Source organism: Lactuca saligna, chromosome 4, assembly GCF_052625555.1.
Source record: "Lactuca saligna cultivar CGN05327 chromosome 4, ASM5262555v1, whole genome shotgun sequence".
Classification (NCBI taxonomy): Eukaryota; Viridiplantae; Streptophyta; class Magnoliopsida; order Asterales; family Asteraceae; genus Lactuca; species Lactuca saligna.
In genome coordinates, this window is record NC_136420.1 from 305,058,563 (window position 1) to 305,082,308 (window position 23,746).

Below are 23,746 nucleotides of genomic sequence, written 5' to 3' on the forward strand. Positions count from 1 at the left end.
CGATACGCTTCTACTTCACGATACACTTCTACTTAATAATGCTACTACTTCACGATACGCTTCTACTTATTAACACTTCAACTTCACGATACACTTCTACTTATTAACGCTTCTACTTCACAATACGCTTCTACTTCACGATACACTTCTACTTAATAACACTTCAACTTCACGATACACTTCTACTTATTAATGCTTCTACTTCACGACACGCTTCTACTTTACGATACACTTCTACTTAATAACGCTTCTACTTCACGATACGCTTCTACTTGCTAACACTTCAACTTCGTTAAATGCTTCTACTTAGTTAAATGTATGCCTGTGCTTGTATAGTTATATAAATAATGTTTAAAGGACTTAGGATGGCTAGTTCTCCCTATTTCCTTTTCTTCGTTGAGATGTGGTCTGGTGGGATCGGATATCCGTCCGAAGGTCGTTTGATCATTAGTTATATATTATGTATACAAGCATAGACATATAGGTTTACATCAGTCAGTTTAGTTGTGAGTCTCTATCACTAGTTCAGTATTTTACATCAGATCTCACTGTACGAGATGCATCTTCAGGACACGGCCTTCTCCGTTGTCTAGTTGGTAACCAGAGTCTCCTGTAGGGAGAGCATGCATTGTGTGTATAGATCTATATGGGATTGACACCCACACACCTTGACTGCTAGCTACAGTTCACGACCTACCAAGCCAAGGGGTGACAAATGTCACATTCTTTCCGATGCTTGCAGGGCGTCAAGTTCTCTACTGTCTATCAATATGGTTACGGGTATCTCGGGGTTACCTCATAATTCATGGCCTTAAGGTAACGTGAATTAACACTGTATTCACTATTTTTAGACATTGCTAGACGTATCATTCATTTGATACTATCTAGGGTCTGTGTCTCCTCTTGTTAGACTGAGTAAGGCGTGTCGTTCATTCGATACTCTCCTGGAGTCTATGATTTCTTTTGCCTTAGTCAGCAGCATTTCCTGCTGAGGCATACGTTATTTTTCCTAATGTTTTTACTTGTGATATCCTTCTACTTCCTTTAAAATCAAATACTGTGTTTTGGTAATGATAATATTTTAGGGAAAATACTCTTTAAAACATAACACTGTCGGGTCTTGGTAGAAGACTTCCTTTAATTAGAAAATATAGGATTTTCTGGAAAGGACTCTAATACACAGTTGATCCTAAACTACTACTTTTATAAAGTTATTTGAGTAAAATGACACTAAATACTTATGAACTCACCAACATTTATAAAAATGCTGATACTCGCTTTCAAATAACTTGTATTCTTAGGTCAGCAATAGATAGGTACATCCCAGGAGCTTTTGATGAAGACAATTTAGTACCAAGCTGCACCCATATTATTACTTGTATTACTTCGAAGTTTCTATGTAATGTAAACCATGTAAAACTATTACTATTAATGCAATGGTTGTTGTACTTTGATTACTATACTGCATATGTTGTGATACTTGACATGACTTCATCCACCCCATAACGTTTTCGTCGTTCCGGTTTTGGGGTGTGACACCATAGTATACTCAGATATGTCGTCTATTTAAAGAGATTCCTGAATAATGCTCTTTGACACTTGAACTTTCTTTTCTTCAATTTTTGATTCAATGAACTTTTCACCATGATTATTCTTTTTCACAACTGCGCTCCTCCAGAAATCCTTGATCAGATTCTGATAAATTACAGGGCAAGTGCTTAAAGCATGGACCAGGCAAGACTTCTTCAAACCATCAACAATGAACTTTAAGTCATTGTGAGCTGCAGGAGGGTCTTCGAGAAAAACGGTAGAGTTGTGGACCTTAGCAAATTCCATGTCTCCCATCTTAATTTGAAAATAAACACAAGTAATCATTAGGGAAAAATTAATTTTGGAAATGGTGCAATCGCACATAAAAGTGTACATAGCCGCACACGTGCAAGTGTGCAGCCGCAGCCGCACACGCTGAACCGCTCACAAGTCAATGTAACCGCACATGGTTCAGCCGCACACGCCAGTGTGCGGCTGCACACACCGTGTGCGGTCGCACTTGCATACGAAACGATTGACACTTTGATTAAACAACAAATGATAAATGATTTTTCATAAAAAAAATTGATTTTTGAGCCGTGTTCATGAGAATTACCAGGTAAGAGCTTTGATTTCAAGAAAATTAGTGGAATATTCAAAGAGTTTAGAGAGAGAGGCTGTGTGTGTGCGGTTGAGAGAAAAATGAGAATGGAAACAGTACCGGTGAAAGTCTCACCGCACACACCCTATATATATACAAATGTTTTTCATTTCCTCCCCTTCACCTTTTTAACAATTAAAACCAAGGCCCATACTCAACCTTTTTAAAAAAAAAAAACAAACCACTTTGAGGATTAAATGACAAAATTTTTTTTATTCCTAAGGGTTTTTTTGGGATGAAAATGGAATTTAAAAATAAAAGAAATTGATTTTTGGGGTTAAAAGTGACAATTTTCGAAATAAGGAACCGAGAGGGACTGTTTATGAATTAATTTCGGAAGGAGTGAATAAAGATGTTGCCTAGCCCAACTGGTAAGACGCGTGCTTTGTTGGGAGGGTCCCGGGTTCGATCCCCGTCGCCTCCAACTTTACTCCCCCTTTTTTTAATGTGCGCTGAACTAAGAACCAAGGCCGCGCCGCACACTCCCTGGCCGCACTCCTGAGCCGCACACCTTCAACCTTCAACTGGGCCGCACACCTTCAACAAATTCGCGAAAAAAACGACGTTTTTCACCCTTTTTTGCTCTAAACCTCGATCAAAAACTCTTTTTTATGAAAAATGCAAAGAAGAAACCCCCCTTAATTTTCAGAGATCTATCCAAAAACACTATTATCTTTTCAAAATAAGATCAAATAAGCTCCAGATCTGAAAAAATTGACGGATACAACCTTGCTCTGATACCAATTGTAAGTCCCAAAACTATAGATCCAAACCAGTAATAAGTGAAGTAATAACAATCAAAATAGAGTGTAAAAGGAGAAGAAGAGAAATAACATCAAGCATGCACAAATCTATAGCTCATAAATGCCAGGTACACCTTTAGAAGTACATACACTGCACTGATCAGCAACAAGTACAATCTGACATAACTCAGCTACTATAAATAGCATCCCCACCAGCACACGAGTGTGCAGCCATACATGCGTGTGCGGTCGCACACACTGTGTGCGGCCGCACACACGTGTGATGCTGCACACATACAAGTTCAAATCATTATAATGATATACAAACACTGAAACCGTAATTAGATCTATAAAAAATTAATGCCTAGCTCAAACCACAATATTATAGACCTTTAGTTATGAAAGTTTTTTGGTCAACTGGAGTTCAAACCGATGATTGTTTGTATTCTTGTGATTTTTTTTGAAGGAATGGTGCCTTATAGAAAGCCTTCAATCCAAGATGTTCTTATGTATCAAACTCCAAAAAATTTGATTCAAATATGAAAAGTTGAAGTTGTGAAAAATGATGATGTTTTTGGATTCAAATCTTCAAGATCCAAAAATTGAACAAGGTAAAAAAATTTGGGATGCTAAAAAAAATTTCAAATGTCATTTTGATATCAAAATCAATGAAGAAATTTTGGGTTCCAAAGAAAAAATCATCAATTTCTATTATTAAATCGAATTCCTAAACAAAAATTATTGAAGATTTTGAAATTCAAAATGATTATGAAGTTAGATCTTGGAAAAAAGAGAAAAAGTTCCATTGATGGTACAATGTGCATCATGGATGGTACAATGTGCAATTTCGAAATTTTCTAATTTCAACCATGGAACATAAATTTTCCATGTTCGATTCATGCATTGAAAATGGAAAAAGGATGTTCAAGTAGTTTTATCAAATTCTCAAGTGGATTCCAAAAAGGTTTTGTTGATATCGATACCTTGTTTTTGAAGATCCACAAAACGAATGATCCATGTTTGCTCAAAATTCGAAACCAATTTCATTTTCTTTTAATCTTCAAGCCCAATCAAATATTCTATTCATTAGATCCATAAAATTTGAGTCCATTACTTTTAATTCGGATACTGTTCATCAATTAAGGCCAATTCAAAATCGATTTCTCCACTTAATCTTTTCTCTCCCATCATTAGGTAAATCGATTATTACAGTCGAAAGGAAAATCAAAGTTTAAGGAAAAATCACAGTTTTTGGTTTGTGTGTTAATTGTGATTGGAAAGATGAATTGGAATGAAAGTGTGATGTTGTGCTTGATAATTGAAGTCGATTTGATTGAAGTGATAGTTACCAATGATTTCTATAAATTAATATGGAGTAATTGATTTTGGTATTCAATTTAATTTTGGAAATCGTTTTTGGTTTTGATAATGAATTTGAATTCAGAAAAAATGGGATTCGACATCAAGGTTGAAACATTGTGGATTTGGGATCAAACAATTCTGCTTGTGAAGATGAATTTTTTGATTTTTATGGTCGAATGATTGACGGAGATTTTCGCATCTGGAACTTTTTGATTCCTAATATCACTTTAGCGTATCAAGTGCTCACATTTGTTTCTTGTATCTAAAATGGAGGTTGAAGATAGTATGTTTGATGTTGGGATTTAGTGAGCTTGAAAGATTGAATACTCAATAGTCAATATTTGATATAGAATCAAAAGATGAAGGTTTGGTAGATATCAATTGTGGAATCATTAAATTTGAAATTGGATGGATGATTCAAAGTGAGAAATGAAAGAAAATCTGTGAAGGGTCGAAATTGATTTTATAATTGTCTGTCGAAAGCCACATAGTTGATCGAAAATGAAAGCATTGATTTAGAATCGAGAGTTGAAGTCTTGACTTTGTGGAGAATGAGAGTTTGACTATTATGGAACCTAATTTGGAAATGAAACTTTATGTTTCAATTGGGAACAAAAGTCAAAGCTCGGTCAATTTCAACTGGAAATCAAAAGGAGACGATACAGTCGAAATTATTTTGAGATCAACAGACACAAACCAAAAGTTTCAATGGAATTGAAAGTTAACCGAGGTTGATTCACAGGTGAAGGTTTCGAATCGAGAATTGGGATCTCGGTTTTTTGTTGTTGTTCATTCAATTGTTACAGAAAGTTGTTATCTTGTAGTCGAAAATGGAATTTTCCTAGATAGTTGAGAGTGCATTTGATTAGAGATAGCTTCTAAGTCGAACGTAAATGAGTCGAGTGAAGTTTCGATTGTATTGCTCATGCTTTCATTTCTAGAAGGAATTGGTGAAGAAGATAGGAATTTTCATGTGTGGTCCCTGGAGTTTTAGTGAATATGCAGTTTATACTTCGTTTTGATATTAAGAGGTGTTTTTGCAATTGGAGAAAAGAGGAAAGATATTTCGCATATGATCCCTGCAGTTTATACAGAACTGACACTTTATACCCACTTTCTTATTTGGGGTAAAGTTTCGCATTTGAAGCTAATTTTTCGCAATTAGTTAGAAATTATTGCAAAAATCACCCAAAAGTCGAAATTTTAACAACCCTTGAAATTTTTTCTTAGCTTTTCTTGATTGTTTTTGGTTCAAGATTTTTTGTCGTATATGAACAATGTGTGTTCATTTTCAAGTTCGGGAAGTCAAAATTTTGAAGACATCGAGGGTGAGGTTCATATGGATTAGTCCTTGAGGGGTTCTCATACCCTTATGGGTTTTATAATCATTTGTTGATTATAAAAAGGGGAGAAAATTGAAATGGGTAATAGAAGATTATTGCATATTGTTTTTCAAAGCAGATTTGAAGACTGGTGTTACATCGACGGGGAGTTGGTCTTTATAGCTTGCAGCTCGTTTGGATATTGAAGTCGGGACATCCAATCCTAAATTTGAGGGCGAGAATGTTAGGGTTCAAAGTTCTCCTTGGATGTGGCTTACCCTCTTTGATTGTGTAATGGGTTGAGCTTTTCCTATAGATAGGAAATGAGTAGCTCCTATATAGGTAAGAACCCATTTGAGAGAATAATCTACTGAAAGGATTATTACATAGCCCACTTTGTAATATATATCTTACTAGATTAATGAGAGCTTTAAAGTATTTTATTTACTTTTGGTGTTCTTGATATGATTTGATTCAAATTATCATTATAATCCACATTCTTCATCATAATCGGGTCACTACATTTTGTTGTGTTAGAACTAGATTTGCTAGTATTATGTGGGATAATTTGATGTGAATTTAAAGGTTTGGTTTAGCTAATTTGGTATAGTATATTTGTAGCTTCTCAGTTCTACTGAAATCATGAGACAAAAATATGAACTTATGTTGTTTGAGAGACATAAAATGTTATGCATCGTGTACTTGAAATGTATCAAGGAAAATTAGGTAGTCATTGCACTCTAGACTAATGCCTTTAACCAATAAATGTTGAGGTTAAGTTCCATTTCTTAAGCATATATTTTTGTTTTAGTTTTTTAGTTGAGTGAAAAAGTGAGTTATGAAAAAAAAAGGAAAAAGAAAGTGAAAAAGAAAAAAAAAATTGACAAAATAGAAAGAAAAAAAAAGAAAAATTGTCAAAATTTGTGGAGTGAATAAGCGCTATCAAAATATGAAGATATTAAAGAAGTGAAGAAATAAGGCAAAAATTGCAAAAATCAGAAGTCGTATTATTCATAGTTATAATTTTGCTTTCTAGGTTATTTTGTCATATACATTCTTTGGAACTTAAAAAAAATTACCTTGAGGTTAAGAAAGTCTTCTGAGGATGTATTCAAAGGGATATAGAAATGAGTTTAGTTCAAAATAACTAGGTAACATTTATGAGGATTGTGAGTACTTAGGATCTTGACACAAATATATGTATTGATGCGAGACATAGTTGGTGAATTCAAATTGGATTGTAACGACCTAATTTTTCAAAGAAGATTTTCATTTTCAGATAAGCAAACCCATTTCAATAGTTTAAGAAATCCAATTGTAATTGTTTTCAAAACGTATATCAAATACAGTTTTCATTCCAAATATTAGAGTGTCAATAAAAACGCCTGGGAGAGAGTGCACGCCGCGCCATCACGCCTTGCCTTTTCCCTTAGAGTCTGAGGTACCTAAAACAAATCATGAGACAAAAATATGAACTTATGTTGTTTGAGAGACATAAAATGTTATGCATCGTGTACTTGAAATGTATCAAGGAAAATTAGGTAGTCATTGCACTCTAGACTAATGCCTTTAACCAATAAATGTTGAGGTTAAGTTCCATTTCTTAAGCATATATTTTTGTTTTAGTTTTTTAGTTGAGTGAAAAAGTGAGTTATGAAAAAAAAAGGAAAAAGAAAGTGAAAAAGAAATTTTTTTTTGACAAAATAGAAAAAAAAAAAGAAAAATTGTCAAAATTTGTGGAGTGAATAAGCGCTATCAAAATATGAAGATATTAAAGAAGTGAAGAAATAAGGCAAAAATTGCAAAAATCAGAAGTCGTATTATTCATAGTTATAATTTTGCTTTCTAGGTTATTTTGTCATATACATTCTTTGGAACTTAAAAAAAATTACCTTGAGGTTAAGAAAGTCTTCTGAGGATGTATTCAAAGGGATATAGAAATGAGTTTAGTTCAAAATAACTGGGTAACATTTATGAGGATTGTGAGTACTTAGGATCTTGACACAAATATATGTATTGATGCGAGACATAGTTGGTGAATTCAAATTGGATTGTAACGACCTAATTTTTCAAAGAAGATTTTCATTTTCAGATAAGCAAACCCATTTCAATAGTTTAAGAAATCCAATTGTAATTGTTTTCAAAACGTATATCAAATACAGTTTTCATTCCAAATATTAGAGTGTCAATAAAAACGCCTGGGAGAGAGTGCACGCCGCGCCATCATGCCTTGCCTTTTCCCTTAGAGTCTGAGGTACCTAAAACAAATCCACAACCTATAAGCTAAATGCTTAGTGAGTTTCCCAGAGCATACCGCACAAAATACGCATATCGCATATCCTATTAGCTATAAAAGCTACATATAACACATAAGCCAAGCATACATAAACCTGTAAGGATGCCATGGGCTACAACACATGGTATTTACCTAGGAATGCCATTGGCTACCCCACGTGGTCTTTACCAAGGAATGCCATGGGCTACCCCACATGGTCTTACATTCCCCCCCCCCCCCCCAGAAATTAACTAAATCAATTAACACCTGAAATAGGTGTTAAAGGACTCCCCCACTTGAAATAGACTTCTCCCTCGAAGTCTGATGACCCAAACAATTATGGGTAGTGCTCTCACATCTCCTCTTCTGGCTCCCAAGTCCATTCGGAACCCCTTCGGTGCTGTCATTTCACCTTTGCCAGTCTTACTTCCTTATTCCGAAGAACCTTGGTCTTCCTATCAAGGATCACAACGGGGCTTCTCAATATAGTTCAGTCTCTCATCCACCTGAATATCTCCCAAAGAGATGACTGCGGACTCATCAGTGACACACTTTCGAAGCTGAGACACGTGGAAGGTGTTGTGATTTTGGCTAAGCTCCTCCAGCGAATCCAGGCAATATGCCACCTTGCCTACCCAGGCCGTAATCTTGAACGAGCCTATGAACCAAGGCTCTAGCTTGCCCCTCTTCCAAAGCCTGATAATTCCTTTCCAGGGCGACACCTTCAACAACACAAAATCCCCCACCTGGAACTCAAGATCCGATCACCGTCGGTTAGCATAAATTTTCTGACAGCTCTGTGCTACCCGTAGCCGGTCGCACACCTGCTGAATCAATCTGGTTGTCTTGAGCACTACCTCAGTGCTCCCCATGACCTGGTGCCCAACTTCATCCCAACACACCATGGTCCTGCACCTCCAACCATATAACATCTCGAATGGAGCTTGATCGATATTAGCAGGATAGTTGTTATTGTACGAGAACTCTGCCAGTGGGAGGTACGTGTCCCCAATCCCTCCAAAATCTAGCACGTATGCTCTAAGAATGTCCTCCAGTGTCTGGATCGTGCTCTCGATCTTATGGATCAACGTATCGGTCACTATGTTGGCCTTCCGTATATGGTATAAGATCTCACAATCATAATCCTTTAGCACATCCAACCACCTCCTCTGTTTCATGTTGAGGTTCTGCTGGTCCATCAAATACTTTAAAATCATGTGACCAATATAAATAGTGCACCGCACTGCATACAAATAGTGCCTCCAAATCTTGAGGGCAAACACCATTGCCCCCAGCTCCAGATCATGAGTGGGGTAATTCGCCTCATGAGGCTTCAACTGCCTTGAGGCGTAACCTATCACGTGCCCTCTCTACATCAATACAAAACCTAACCCTAAAATTGATGCGTCACAGAACACTACCAAATCATCTAACCCCTCAGGTAGTACTAGGATCGGAACCTCGCATAACCTCTATATCAAGGTGTCAAAATTCATATGTTGATCCGTGCCCCACCGAAAGGTCACATTCTTCTTCGTCAGGTGGGTCAGTGGCACAACAATCTTGGAGAAATCCTGAATAAATCTCTGATAATAGCCCGCTAAACCTAAGAAGCTATGAATCTCTAATGCATTCTTCGGTACTTTCCACCGCATTACAACCCTAACCTTGGCTAGATCAACCGAAATTCCCTCCTGAATGATGATATACCCCAAAAACTATACTTCTCGTAACCAGTAATCGTACTTAGAGAACTTCGTATAAAGTTTCTATGCCCTCAGGGTCTCCAGTAGCTCCCTCAAATGTTGCTCTCTAGTCTTAGAATAGACCATGATATCATCAATAAAAATAATCACTTACCAATCCAACATCAGCTTACACACCCTGTTCAAGAGATCCATGAATGCTGCTAGGGAATTGGTGAGCCCAAACGAAATCACCACAAACTCATAATGCCCATACCGAGTCCTGAAAGCCGTTTTTGGTATATCCTCATCCCGAATTCTCATCTGGTGGTATCGTAACTGAAGATCAATCTTGGAAAACCAAGACGCAACCTACAGCCGATCAAATAAATCATCGATCCTTGGCAACAGATAACGGTTCTTCATCGTTAGTTTATTCATCTTGCTATAATTGATGTACATCCTGTGTGAGCCATCCTTCATTTTCAAAAACAGGGTCGGTGCTCCCCATGGGGAACTGCTCGGACATTTGAACCCTAGGTCTAACAGCTCCTGAAGGTGCACAAATAACTTTTGCATCTCAGGTGGTGCCAACCTGTATGGTGCCTTCGCAATCGAAGCGGCACCAGGCACCAAGGCGATACAAAAATCCCGTAAATCCCTGTTACTGAAATCTCCTAGTCCTCGCAGCTGAAATGAGAGTTGGCCCCTGCGATGCCCTCTCATAACGTATTACTAGTTCTCCCCCAGTTAGGGCTCGAACCTTCACTAACTGGTGTTCATAATCTATAATGGACCTATTGGCCCCTAACCTGTCCATCCTAACAATCACCTTTAGTCCTCGCAGCGGTATTGGGACTAGGTCAACTCGAAACCTCTCGCGGAACACATTCTTGATATACCCTCCCATCACTCACAATGCGGTCATCTGCAATCTCTACCTCGAGCGGGGAATCAAAAGTTCCTAGCGCATCCTGAAAGTTCTTACTAAGCCCAAGTGACAGGAACGATCGGGTAGCACCCAAATCGAACAAGACATAAGCAGACATACCATTGAACAAAAAGGTCCATAAACAAGCATAAAGTAACCATAATGCATAAAAATAATAAGAATAGAGAACAATATACATGTACCAACCACAATGTTTGGCGCTGCTTGAGCCTCCTCGATAGTCAGCTGAAATGTGCGACTCTTCATCGCCCGGGCATCCGCCTTAGCAGGGCGGCCATCGGCGATCCTCAGTGTGGCAGGTGCAGGCTCCGCCACTACTCCTTCTCCCTGCAACTTCTGACAGGCGGCCTTTTTATGGCTAGCCTGGTTTCAGTGGAAACATAACAAGCCCTTCCTAGGGCAATCCCTGCTCATATGGCCCTGCTGACCACAAGAGTAATATCCCAATATCCTGGATGTCCAACAAGCCCCAATATGAAATCGCACGCACTTGGTGCACTGGCCTCGACCCTGTTGGCTCCTACTGGAAGTGTCTGAAGTCTTATGCTTCTTAGCCTGACCCAGTGATGCATGTGCCTGCTTCGCCTTCCACTTGGCGCGTAAGTGTAACTCTATCTCCCGTTCCCGGGCCTTCTCCACCATCTCATTCAGGGTCTTACACCATGTGAAGCTCACAAACTCCCGAATATCATCCCTCAGCATGGAATGATATCTCGTCCTGTGCATCTCCTCATCAGTGGCATACTATGGGATCAACAACGCTTGCTCCCGAAACATGGCGGTGATCTTCGCCACAGTCTCGGTGGTTTACTGAAGGTCATGAAACTCCCTCACAACTCATTTCACCTCAATGGCCGGTGTAAACTCCAAATCAAATTGCCGAACAAACTAGGCCCAGGCAATCTCAGCCACACTGGCTACTCCCACCTGACTCGTAACCTCGCCCTACCAATCCCGGGCCATGTCTCTCAACATACAAAAAGCAAACCCCACCCTTGCTGCATCCGAGCAAGAACTCGTGCGCTGGGCGTTCTCAATATCCGCCACCCAACATCCGCTAACAATGGGTTCCCTGACCCCGAAAAATTCTGATGCCCTGCATGCCTTAAACTCCCAAAAAGAGGGAGTTCGGGCCCCAACCTGACCGGTAACAATCTCAGCCCTGAATGACCTGAGTCTTTCTTCTACGATCTCCATCATGCCCTCCTTGACCGTCCCAAAAATGAATGGGGTAACATCAAGGATGCCCCTGGTAACGTCGGCTGCAATAAGCTCGTGCAGCCTCTCATGAATGATATCGGTAGTGTCGCCTGATCTAGCTCCGGATCCAGATCCCGATCATGGTCCCCTGCTCCAAATCTTGTCACCACCATGCTGAACTGTAATGTCATAAATCATGACGATCAGGATTTCCATATAAGGGATCTCCCCACACCGGTCCTTCTTGAAGTCATTAGATCTAACATTGGTTCGGGTACAGGTCCTGTGCCTTCAGTAGTACCACCCAATACTACCTTCCACACCCACCTGTACCTTTCCCCAATGCTTTACCTGATAACCCCAATTCGTCCCAATACTAAACCATATCCACAAACTACTGCATACAACAATATCAGGTTGTCTTAGGATTTCTCCTACTCGTATCGATTAGACCAATCCTAACAATTTGCCTTTATGCATGCAAATTGTACACAGAAAAGGGTCAAATAGACTTTCGAATAAAAGATTCTAACCTAGGACCACAACCAAACAAGGAGCATGAAATAAAGCCAATTCGATATGATGAACAAAACTCAAGTATCAGTATAACATGGCTAACACATTAGAGAAACCACTTACTTGGATCAGCTGATCACGCGTATTGCACTCTCATCTTTTCCTTTCTTTTAAAAGCTTTTTCATTTTATTTTTGAAAACAATGTTACCATTTCCTTAGTTTGAGTCCTGACACACCCAAAAATGTGCTCGAATCCCTCAAACCAAGGCTCTGATACCAACTTATAACGACCCAATTTTTCAAAGATTTTTTTCATTTTCATATAAGCAAACCCATTTCCATAGTTTAAGAAATCCGATCGTAATTGTTTTCAAAAAATATATCAAATACAATTTCATTCCAAATATTAGAATGTCAATAAAAATGCCTAGGAGAGAGTTCAAGTCGCGCCATCACGCCTTGCCTTTGCCCTTGGAGTCACAGGTACCTGAAACAAATCTACAACCTGTATGCTAAATGCTTAGTGAGTTTCCTAGACCATACCACACACAATACACATATCAAATATCATGTTAGCTATAAAAGCTACATATAACACATAAGCCAAGCATACATAAACCTGTAAGGATGCCATGGGCTACCCTGCATGGTCTTTACCTAGGAATGCCATGAGCTACCCCACATGGTCTTTTCCTAGGAATGTCATGGGATACCCCACATGGTCTTACATCTAATGCCATGGGATATCCCACATGGTCTTTACCTAGGAATGGCATGGGCTACCCTACATGGTCTTACATCCAATGCCACGGGCTCCCCCGGGGTCTTCCATGCAATAACACAAAATCAGATAGCATATCAAATCGTAGAAATGAGTAACACATATACCATAATCACATAATGGGCAGAACTTGGTACCCTAGACCATGGTTGCAGAAATCAGCGATTAATCGTTTGGCGTTCTCCAACCATTGAGGATTACGATATTAATCAGAAATTTAGGCTTTTTTGGGTTTGACGACATTAATCGGTCAACAAAAGTAAAAAAAGTCAAAAAAATATCAAAAAAGTTTTAAAAAGCAAAAAAAAAAAAAAAAAAAAAAATCAAAGAATCAACTTTTTTTACTCCAAAAATTTCAAATTTTCGAATTTTCAAATATTATACCAAAATGCTCATATTTTTGTATTTTCAAATTTTCAAATTACAAACTTTCTTATTTTCTAATTTTGAAGTACTTGTTTTTCTGAAGATATATTAATATTTGATTAATTTTAATATTTTATTAATAATCTATGGTCCCTGATTAATCCCCGATTAATCCCCGCCAAGACCGATTAATCCTTTAACACTAGTCGACCGTCGAGCTACCGGCGATCGATTTTTACAACCTTGACTTAGACCCATGGGTATGTTGAGAAGACTCACCTCTCCAATACTGAACTCTAGTAAGTTGAAGTCAAATATATCCCACATGTTTCTCCTTCTTAACTGCCTATAATCATCAAATAATTAACTTAGCACCATCCTATAAATACTCTCTGGTCAACCCTGGTCAAAGTCAAAGTCCATAGTCAATATCAAAATTCCATGTTGACTTCGAGTCGTCGAGTATAAGCAGATACTCGTCGAGTTCCTTTCTTAATTCGTCAACTCGCTGAGTCACCCGAGTGACTCGCCGAGTTCCTAATGTTCCTGGCTTTAGACTGTCAACCACAAATCCCTGGCCGTAAATTCTTTGGCCGTAAACTCCTTCTTGTTTTCGACCATTTCCAGTGGAATCTAGAGTCCCAAACTTCGGGTCTAACTTTACCTAGTGTAGATATCATGTAAAGTTGTAAACTTTACGTGCATGAAAGGTCTTACATGGCCATAATACCAAAACTAGTCTTCATACAAGGTTTTAAAGGCTGGAAAGAGGTTAAGCTACATAAAGGAAGTAACTTTATAACATTGGGAACCTAAGGAGATCCAGATCTAGAACCATATCCTTGTGATACATCCAGGTCTTAATTTGGACTCCATTTTCCCTAAAACGGACATGTACTTGAAAGAGGACAGATCTATGAATCTACAGTTCAAGGTAATGACTTTTTACCTTAAAATGGTGACCAATAAAATGAAGATGTCGTATCTACTACTTCCCTTCTTGTTCCTTCTTCTAAATCCCTTCTATAAAACTCCAAATTTGCTAAACCAAGCTCTTCCTCTCATTCAAGGGGGTTCCCAGCAGAACACAGTTCTCTTTGGGATGATAAGGTGCTAGGGGAGGCCACAAGGGTAGATTATGACCCTTATATATATATGCTGAAATCGCCAAAATTAGGGTTTTCTCTATACAGCTCCAACACATCGAGTTGGTCCTGATCCATGTCTAAGAATGCCCTTACTTAACAAGTTGAACTCCCAACTCGTCGAGTCCATGAACCACCCCACCCCCTGAAATTAACTAAATCAATTAATACCTGAAACAGGTGTTACATGGATTATTCTATGTGATGTTGGTGAGCAAAATTTTTATATGACATAATAAGAATCTATTTTGATTGAAGACGATCAAAAGAGAAGTGTGGAGTATTTTGATATTGCTATATTTACACATATATTTATGTATTATTTTAATACATGTAAGTTATAAAATGTTATATTGTTATATATATATATATATATATATATATATATATATATATATATATATATATATATATATATATATATATATATGATACTTAATATTCTTGAAAATGTTCAAATACAATTAAAATGGAAGCTAAGATGCAAAATAAGTAGAACGACGCTCAATAAGAAACAAAAATACGCAAAAAGGATGTTGTTGTCAGCTTGACCCCTCATGAGTGTTTTAACCATATCTCATTACTCGTAACTTCGATTGATGATATTCAAGATGTTCCAAAAACTAGAAAAATGTTTGGTTGACTTTTATGTTTGTGAAAAAGTCTTATTCCAAGTTCCCATGTCATGACAAAGCCATTTCTATGGCGTGGAAAAACAAAAAACACCATGGACGGGAATATTCCATCTCCCATAGGGTAGCAAGTTGTTTTCAACACCGTGGAGCCTAAAAATATAAAAAACATGAGATTTCCAACCTTATTCAGTGTGCAGAATTTGGGGGATATAGGTGCAACACTTAGTTCATTTTGAACTCCAGAAACCATCCAAGTGTCAATTTTTTATCTAGAGGTTCAATTGATGCAAGGATTTTGTGACAGCTTGAAAAATTCTATCACAAACTAGGTTTAAACTTCAACCATGTTACAGTAGTTTGTTCCATGTAACATTGATGCAATAAAGAGCTTTGTATGCATAAGGACATGTTTATATAAATTTATTATGCAAATTGCTCTTATTTATAAGATACAATAAATTACGAAGTTATAGCCTGTCGAAATTCACGACAAAACCAACACGATTGACCTAAATGACAGTTGTAGAGTACGTCTCTACCTACGAGTAGATATAAAGATCGTCAAAAATGGAGTTCGTATGCAAATTGTATGACCTACTGAAGTCTCAGCTATCTAGGAGTTTGATACATGTCATAAACCCTAGTCTGACCAAGCTCAAGCCGTGAGCATGTATAGCTCACGACGTGAGGAACCAAATCGACACCTTTCAAGCCTAGTACCCATATGGGAAGTCTACAGAGTGATTCATCAAGAACTCACGATGTGAACAATAAATCCTCACGGCGTGAGGAGTTAATGGGACACCTTCCGAAGCTAGGGATGCAGATGGCGGGTCTGCGAGCTAATCACGACCAAACACAGGACATGAGAGTTAAAATATTATACTATAGATAGAGAGCTCTCCTTCTTTGTTTTGGTTACAAAAATACACTACTCTCTCTCTCTAGTATTGCTGAACTCGATCCATTTCCCAAGCGACGATTGCTAACTGCTAAAAGTGTCTAGCCAGATTCTACCTGCAATCAAACTTAAAGTGAGTTTATACCCCTACATTTTCATGTCATTTCCTATGTTTTAGGGGGAGGGGGATACAATTAAACACATACAAACTCGTGTTAATCTACAAACTATTGTTATTGTTTTCTTGCAGTTTAAATAACTATTACATGAAAACATTTGCATATCGTACATCTTATGACACAACAAATATTAGATCAAAAGAAACATACATTGTAAACTATAATAGGTATAGTTTGGAAACATTCATTCAATTTTACCCTTTCAGGGCAAAGAAACGATTATATAAAAATATGATTATTTTTATATATTACAAACATTACAAGAAGGGTAACAATTACATATATGAATACTTTCATTACAAAAACATGTATTTTGTTGGAAATTTGTGAGTCGTCGTCTTCATCATACCTACTAAGGTATACACGGAAGTCCTGTTTTATAACCAGAGTCTCCTTCCGGACTGATGATCATGCACCCTGGTTGTTAGCTACAACATAACCGGCAAGTTATGGGTGACAAATTTCTTAACTTTTCAATGCCTGAAAAATATCGAGGCAGACAATTTATTGATAGCACGGTTATGAAAACTCACACGATAAACGATAATACATTATTTTACGTGAAATCGACAATACGCTTATTTTATGTAAAAACACATCTCTTCTAAAAAATTTTATTTATGAATAAAACTAAATATACAAAACTAAGTATGGAAATTATACTTATACTCTTCGGTCTTGGATGAAATAAGACTACAGTTTAGTTTTGTTTTTTGGAATATATAGGATTTTCTGGGATAAACACTATTATTTTTCAAACAAATGGCTTACAATACAGTTTAAGGAAAATATTGGATTTTTCAGTAAACAAACACGATTTCTTTACAATGAGTGGGATACAATTATTCATTCAAATACTTATGAACTCACCGACTTAATTATTGACACTTTTTCATATAACTTGTATTCTCAGGGAATCAGTGAAACATGTAACTCATCAGATTTTGAAGATAGAGCGCTAAGGTGTTTTATAAATCTCTTGACATCATATTGTAATTGACATTTGCAAAACATGTAATACTTTGAATGATGTAACTTGTCAGTTATGTATATGACAGTTGTGTTTAATTTCAATGCTATTAATTGTTTTGATACTGCACATAACGTCCTCAGCCCCCGAATGTTTCCGCCCTTCCGGTTTGGGGATGTGACACATTTGAAGATTGATGTGCTATTTTATTGAGATTTCACATCGTGTTTACCTGATGATCATGTGTAGAAATCTTTTGGTGATGTTTTTCTACTTTAGTTTAATGATAATGGTGTAAAAACCTTTACTTTCACTAGATCTTGATGAACCCTAATTGAATATGCTTTGATTTCATTAGTTGGATTATGTGAGTTTGGTTAATACCTGTGTTCGGTTGATAGCCTTACCTTTAATTTTAAATTTATGACTTTTATTTCCCATTTTTGATTTATATGTAGTTGAGAGGACCAATCTATTATTAATTTGAATCTTAATTAGTTTTTGACCACTAAACTTTTAGGATTATAGATTTATCATATCCAAGGGTTAGGTAAATATTAATCAATGATGTTAAATGTGTTAGAGAGTATTAGATATCCATTCTATGCTTTAATTGATTGTCATGACCATTAACAAGAAATCACTAGATCCTATCGTTTATAGTTTGAATATAATTGATTAATTATGTGTTCACTAATTGCATAATCATCATGTTAGTTGTTCATTAATTAAAAGTACTAGGAGATCGGACCAAGATAAATAATCATATTACAATTCGATAATCAACTCATTTATCTATTTCACTTCTAATAAATCAAGCATAGAAAGGTGGCACATTCGTATTCTATATGAAGTACTAGTTCTTTACTTTCGTTTGTTTCAGTTAAATCAAATTTTGTTGTTTTGAACAAAAACCTTCTTTTACTGTACTGTTCGACATTTGAATGATTTGATAAAAGCCATCCAGTTCCCTGAGTTCGACATTCCTTCTTACCTTAAACTATATTATTTTACGATTTATTTTACTACCTATTTTTCTTTAAGAGTAGTTGAGAATCGATAGGAATTTATTAATAAAACGCTACTACATAAAAAACACAACACCAATTTGTTAAATCCTTGTTTTATGTTATCTTACACTTTGTTGAACTTGTTCTTTAAATGTCTCATTTTTTGATTTGAACAATGTAATCTTCATATGAAATTATTGAAAGAATGTAATATTATTATAACTCTTTGTACTATTCAATATATGTTTTTTAATTGTGATCCAGTGCTAGCATCACAAGCCCGACATTTCCACTGCCAATCGGGGTGTGACACCATAGTTTATATTTAGCGCCATCTACTTTGTAACACCTATTTATATTACGCGTCAACTCATTTAATTTTGAATAATTTTATTCTCGGGCAACCATGATGTGGTGGGGATTTACCGCGACGTGATATTATTTTCTTGACTGCGGATTTAAATGACCCTCCACGTCGTGGCAATGGGTGCCACAGTGTGGCTTCTATTTTTTGAGAAACCCTAGTCCTTGGGATTTGGGACATGTATATAGGATATTATAACTAGGGTTTCATGATGTTTCAGCCTCATCACCCTCTCAAGACCAGAAACCCTAACGCTACCCTTCCTTGTTTGATATTGAGCTTTTTGTGGTGTTTGATTGAATTTTGAAGGGAGAAGAAGAATATGCTAGCCTAATGATCAAGCAAAAACTCCTCCCCATCCTTGGTCTTACTCTTTGGACCATTTATAAGTCCTCAAGCTTCCATCTTGATGATTCTTTGGTTGTAGATGTAGCTTTTTTAGCTTATTTTGGTATGTAAGTGTTGTTTGGTTGGTTTGATGTGATAAAGGTTTCAACTTTATGACTCTTTTTACTCATATGTGCAATATATATTGTAGATCTAGACTTTCGTTGGGATTCTTATCCTTTTATACTTTTGGTCACTTATTGCTCATTTTGACGTAAAATGGAATCGAGACATGCAGTGAACATGCATGTCTATAAAGCGCCCACATTTTTTGTTAGATATGATGTTAGAAACTCCTTCAGAGTTGGTTGGACTAAGGACATTGAGGAAACCTACTTACTGGTTAAGCCAATGTGATGATGATGCCTTTATTACACCTTTGATTAGAGATCTTGTCTTACTGAAGTGTCTTAATGGATAAAGTTGGCAACTTTATCCATTAAGGTGTTGAGAAGGAGTAGATATGGGTTTTTGAGCCTTTGGTATTGAGTTAAAATCAACTTAACTTGATTAGGCTGATCAGACTATTCCCTACAGCGTGGCACTAGGCCACCATGACTTGGTGAATAAGGACCAGTCAACTGTTTTCTCATCTTATTCCCATGACATGGCCAAGGAAGGCCACGATGTGGAGGATTTGCTGATAGCTTGTTGACTTCTTTGACTTGGATCTAGATCACGTTTAGACTTGTGGGCCACAATGTGGTTAAGGTTAGCCACGACATGGAGGTTAACATAGCTTGACTTGATTTGTCTTTTGACCAACCCTTAGCTTTGGAAGGTAGATTTAAGATTTACCTTGTACGACTATCTAGATGTGGGGTAGCACTGATAATTTTGGAAATCAGAGCAGTATCAGTTGATTATCGTCTGAGAGGTGAGTCTCTTCAATATTCTAATGGGTCGAAGGCACCAATGCCAACCCACTCGATTATGATGTATGTTTCTAGTTTTATATGTAATGCTTTCCTGTTTTTATGTTGGGCGGGGCCCATTTAGGATGAGGCCCATTTTACTCATTAGGTAGGGCCCATTATACTTATCGGGCGGGACCCATTATGTGAGTTAGGGAGAGGCCCTTTATACTCATTGGGCGGGGTCCGTTACTTGTTTGGTATGTTGTATTTTAGGGGGGGGGGGGGGGACTCACTAAGCTTCATACTTATGGTATCATATGTATGGTTTTAGGTATATGTAGTTTCAAAAGGAAGAGTTGGCTTGATCACATTGCACCCCGTGAAGATTTTATTTCGAAGTGATTGTTTATGATCTTACTCTGATGTTTTGACAATACTTTTATTCTAATAGTCTTTTGGGATAATGAATGAATGGTTCTGACTAATTTAAACAGAAATTTTTGCTCGGTATTTTTGGGACGTTACAAGTTGGTATTAGAGCCTTGGTTTGAGAAATTTGGGCAAACCCTCGGGTATGTCTGAATTGAAACTGAGGAGTTAACAAAATATTTTCAAAGAAAATGAGTTTTTCCAAAAAAAAAAAATTTATGAAAAAGGGTGCGACGCATGCAATCAGCCGAACTAAAGTATGTATTTCCTAAAACACACATACATGTGTTATCATGTTTTATGCTTAACGTTTTGGTATGAGTATATGAGAATTACATACTAGATTAGTGCTAAGGATTTGGTCAGGATTTGCATAATAGAATGTTAGTAGAGATGCCTTTATATGTCTGTTGATTGAGCTTTTGGAACTACATGCTAGTGTGGATTTCAGATTATTGGATAAAATGCCCTGATTAAGTGAGGCATTGGTTTAGACTACTTGATGGTCGAATATTTCTTGTTTTTTTTTCTTTTAGGGACCTCCAATAATATCTGCTAACTATTAAGAAATTATTTTAGGTTACATGTTGTATGGCTTAGATAATTTAGAAGGTTAGGTTTAAATCTATTGCATAACTCTTGTTTGAGCCCAACCATTATAGTGTGAGACCTGGTAATCGAAGAATTATCGAGTGCTTGTGGCATGTGATTGTATTCGTGAGGTTTGAAGGGAACCCTCAGACTGTCTAGGAAGAATGTTCGAATGTGCTTGTGTGGGAATTTTTGGAAGAAAAAAATACTAGAAGGAGAATCTAAGAAGATTAGCAATGTATACTCGGTTGAGGGTGGGTATATGTGATTGGATCAGTAGGTAGTAGACATGAGTAGTTACTTAGAGGATCCAAAATTATTGTTAAGTAAAGTATGGATAGGTATGGAAGGTAATATTGTGCCCAAACTATTAAAAGCATAGGATGTCTACTCGAATAAGGGAGATTTTTGGGGATTCTAAGGAGCTGATTAACGGTAAATTGTATGGTTTGGCACCATGATTCATTGCAATATGTTTCCATCATATTCAGTTTATCGTTATGGTTGGTCGGTCGGAAAATGAGCCTGGTGATTGTTAGGGCCCTAGTAGCAATGTCAGTTAGGTTTGAATGGTGCATACCTAGGTGAGTTATTTGATTTTAAGGTCTGGCCATGCTCGAGGTAATAACAGTTGAGTCATAGGACTCAAGAAGGGAGTGATAATGATAATCGACTCGAGGATTGTAGCCAGAGGATAAGTGGTTGGCAGATGGTTTGGGATGTTACTGTCTGCGGTAGGGGTTATGTTCTTCCATCTTTCTGTGTTCAAAGTGAAAGAGTGTAGACATGAGATTTTAAGAGTTAGGATGTAGACCCAACATGGGGCTAGATGGTTGTGGTTTTGGTGGAAAATATGGTAGTATGGGAATAAAAAGAAGATTCTTGTAGTATCGTTGCCTTGAGATGAGATCAAGGGTCTGCTTTATTTGAATGTAGCTCGATCAGGTGCTAATTGATTGTTCTAGGTGATTAAGGGAAGTGGATTAGGAATAACAACCTTGTTGTCTCTAATGATTCCTGACAATGAGAATGATGCCTCTTGTATATATAATTGATTCTTGCGATGAATTGATGGTTGAGCATTTGCAGGCAAGTAGTGTGGTAGTCAATTTGTTTTTAGACATGTAGTCTGTGTTGTAAATATACTATCAGAGTTATTTATTGTGCATCTGCATGAGATTCTTGATGTTAGAGGTAGTATGATTGGAAGTTTCGAGGCCCCCATATTAGATTTGAATCTCTTTGAGTTTTCTTGGTCTTTATCTTGAAGATCATCTTGCGTTGTGTTATACATTCAAAGTATGCAGAACGCTATGTATCTTGTTGATTCGGTTTGATTTTTGGTTTGATTGTAATGTCATTTGGTGGTAGTTAAAACCCTATGTGGGGGAGAACTGAGTATTCAGCTTGGAGGATCATATACCTATTCAATATTATGGTTTCAGAAGAATGGGTCATAGGACTGGTGGTTTGAATATGCGAGACTTTGGTTTAAAATTTGGTCAAGTCGGAGATTCAGAGCAAGTTTCCATCAGATGTATATGCTCATGAATTCATGAGTTGTCTTTGTGGCATGAGGATGTTGGATAGGGAGCGTGTTGTAGCCAGTGGTTCCTTTTGACATGTCGATGAATAGATCAAGAGGCATTTGTGTCGCTCAGGTTGAGTTTCGACTTTTGAGAGATTCGTCAGCTTGTTGTATAGATTGTTATGTATAGTCTTGGACAGTCAGTTATTGATCGTTAAAACAACTTCATAGTTTGGGATGTTTATTTATACATGGGTTTTGGTTCTATAGTGTATTGTGTAGTGTTGTAAAACTCACCGATTTGTCCGATTACTCCTCCGAGTACTCGCTACTCGACCCCTTACAGATGCGAGATGCAGAATCACGAGTACTTGCCGGTTGTCCCCTTACTGAACTGATTAATGTTGTAAAACCCAGTCAACTCGGTGATTAATATGTATCATATATTGAGTGATTTATTATTTAACACACACGCATGTGATTATTACTACATATATCTTAAATTTTCAGCAATTATTCACGAAGTGAAACCATTATGCGGTTTTATGTTTCTGTGTATTCACATATATCTAATTTTGTTATATATATTTCAATCAACTTTTGATTTTAACATATGATTTTGACATATATAATTTCCCTAAAAATATTTCTACATTAATTACCAAATCCGAGTACTCCCAGAGTACTTTCTACTCGATATTCGACCAAACAAGTTCCGAGTAACGAGTTTTACAACCTTGGTATTGGGTAATTGGATTAGATGTTAATGCATTCTCGATCGTTGGTCATTTCATTCAACGTAAATAGCTGAGGTTCTTAAAAAGTTCCAGGCTTTATTAGTGGACGTTCAATGGATGCGTCAACCTATCGTCAAAATCTATACATTCTACATTGTGGTTTGTAGCTATGGATACCCACAATTGTTTGATCAAAGAAGGCTCGAGTTGTGCAGATGTCCTTGGATATTGGAATTTCGGTTGTTAGGGTGGGTTTGTTTAGTTTTCAAGTGTGGCTTTGGATCTATGTTGAATCCGGTTTTGATAGGTCGCGTTAGCAGGGATGGTATCTGGATTCACTCGACCTGGGTTTTGACAACATCAATGAATAATTTTTGAAGTTTTATAGAGCTGAATTACGTATTCGTAGGAGTTGTTCAGTTTCAATCAAGGTATGGGATCTTTGTTTCGACCATTCATGAGGAAGTTCCTATTAGTTTTTGAGGTTCATCATTTCTGTTAGATCTACTAGTACCACACCCTCTGGGTAAGGTTGTATGGAAGAATTTAGTAGATCTAGGGTTGGTTATGGGCTCCCCTGAGGGTGTATATTGCATTAGTTTATCAAGTATGGGCACGA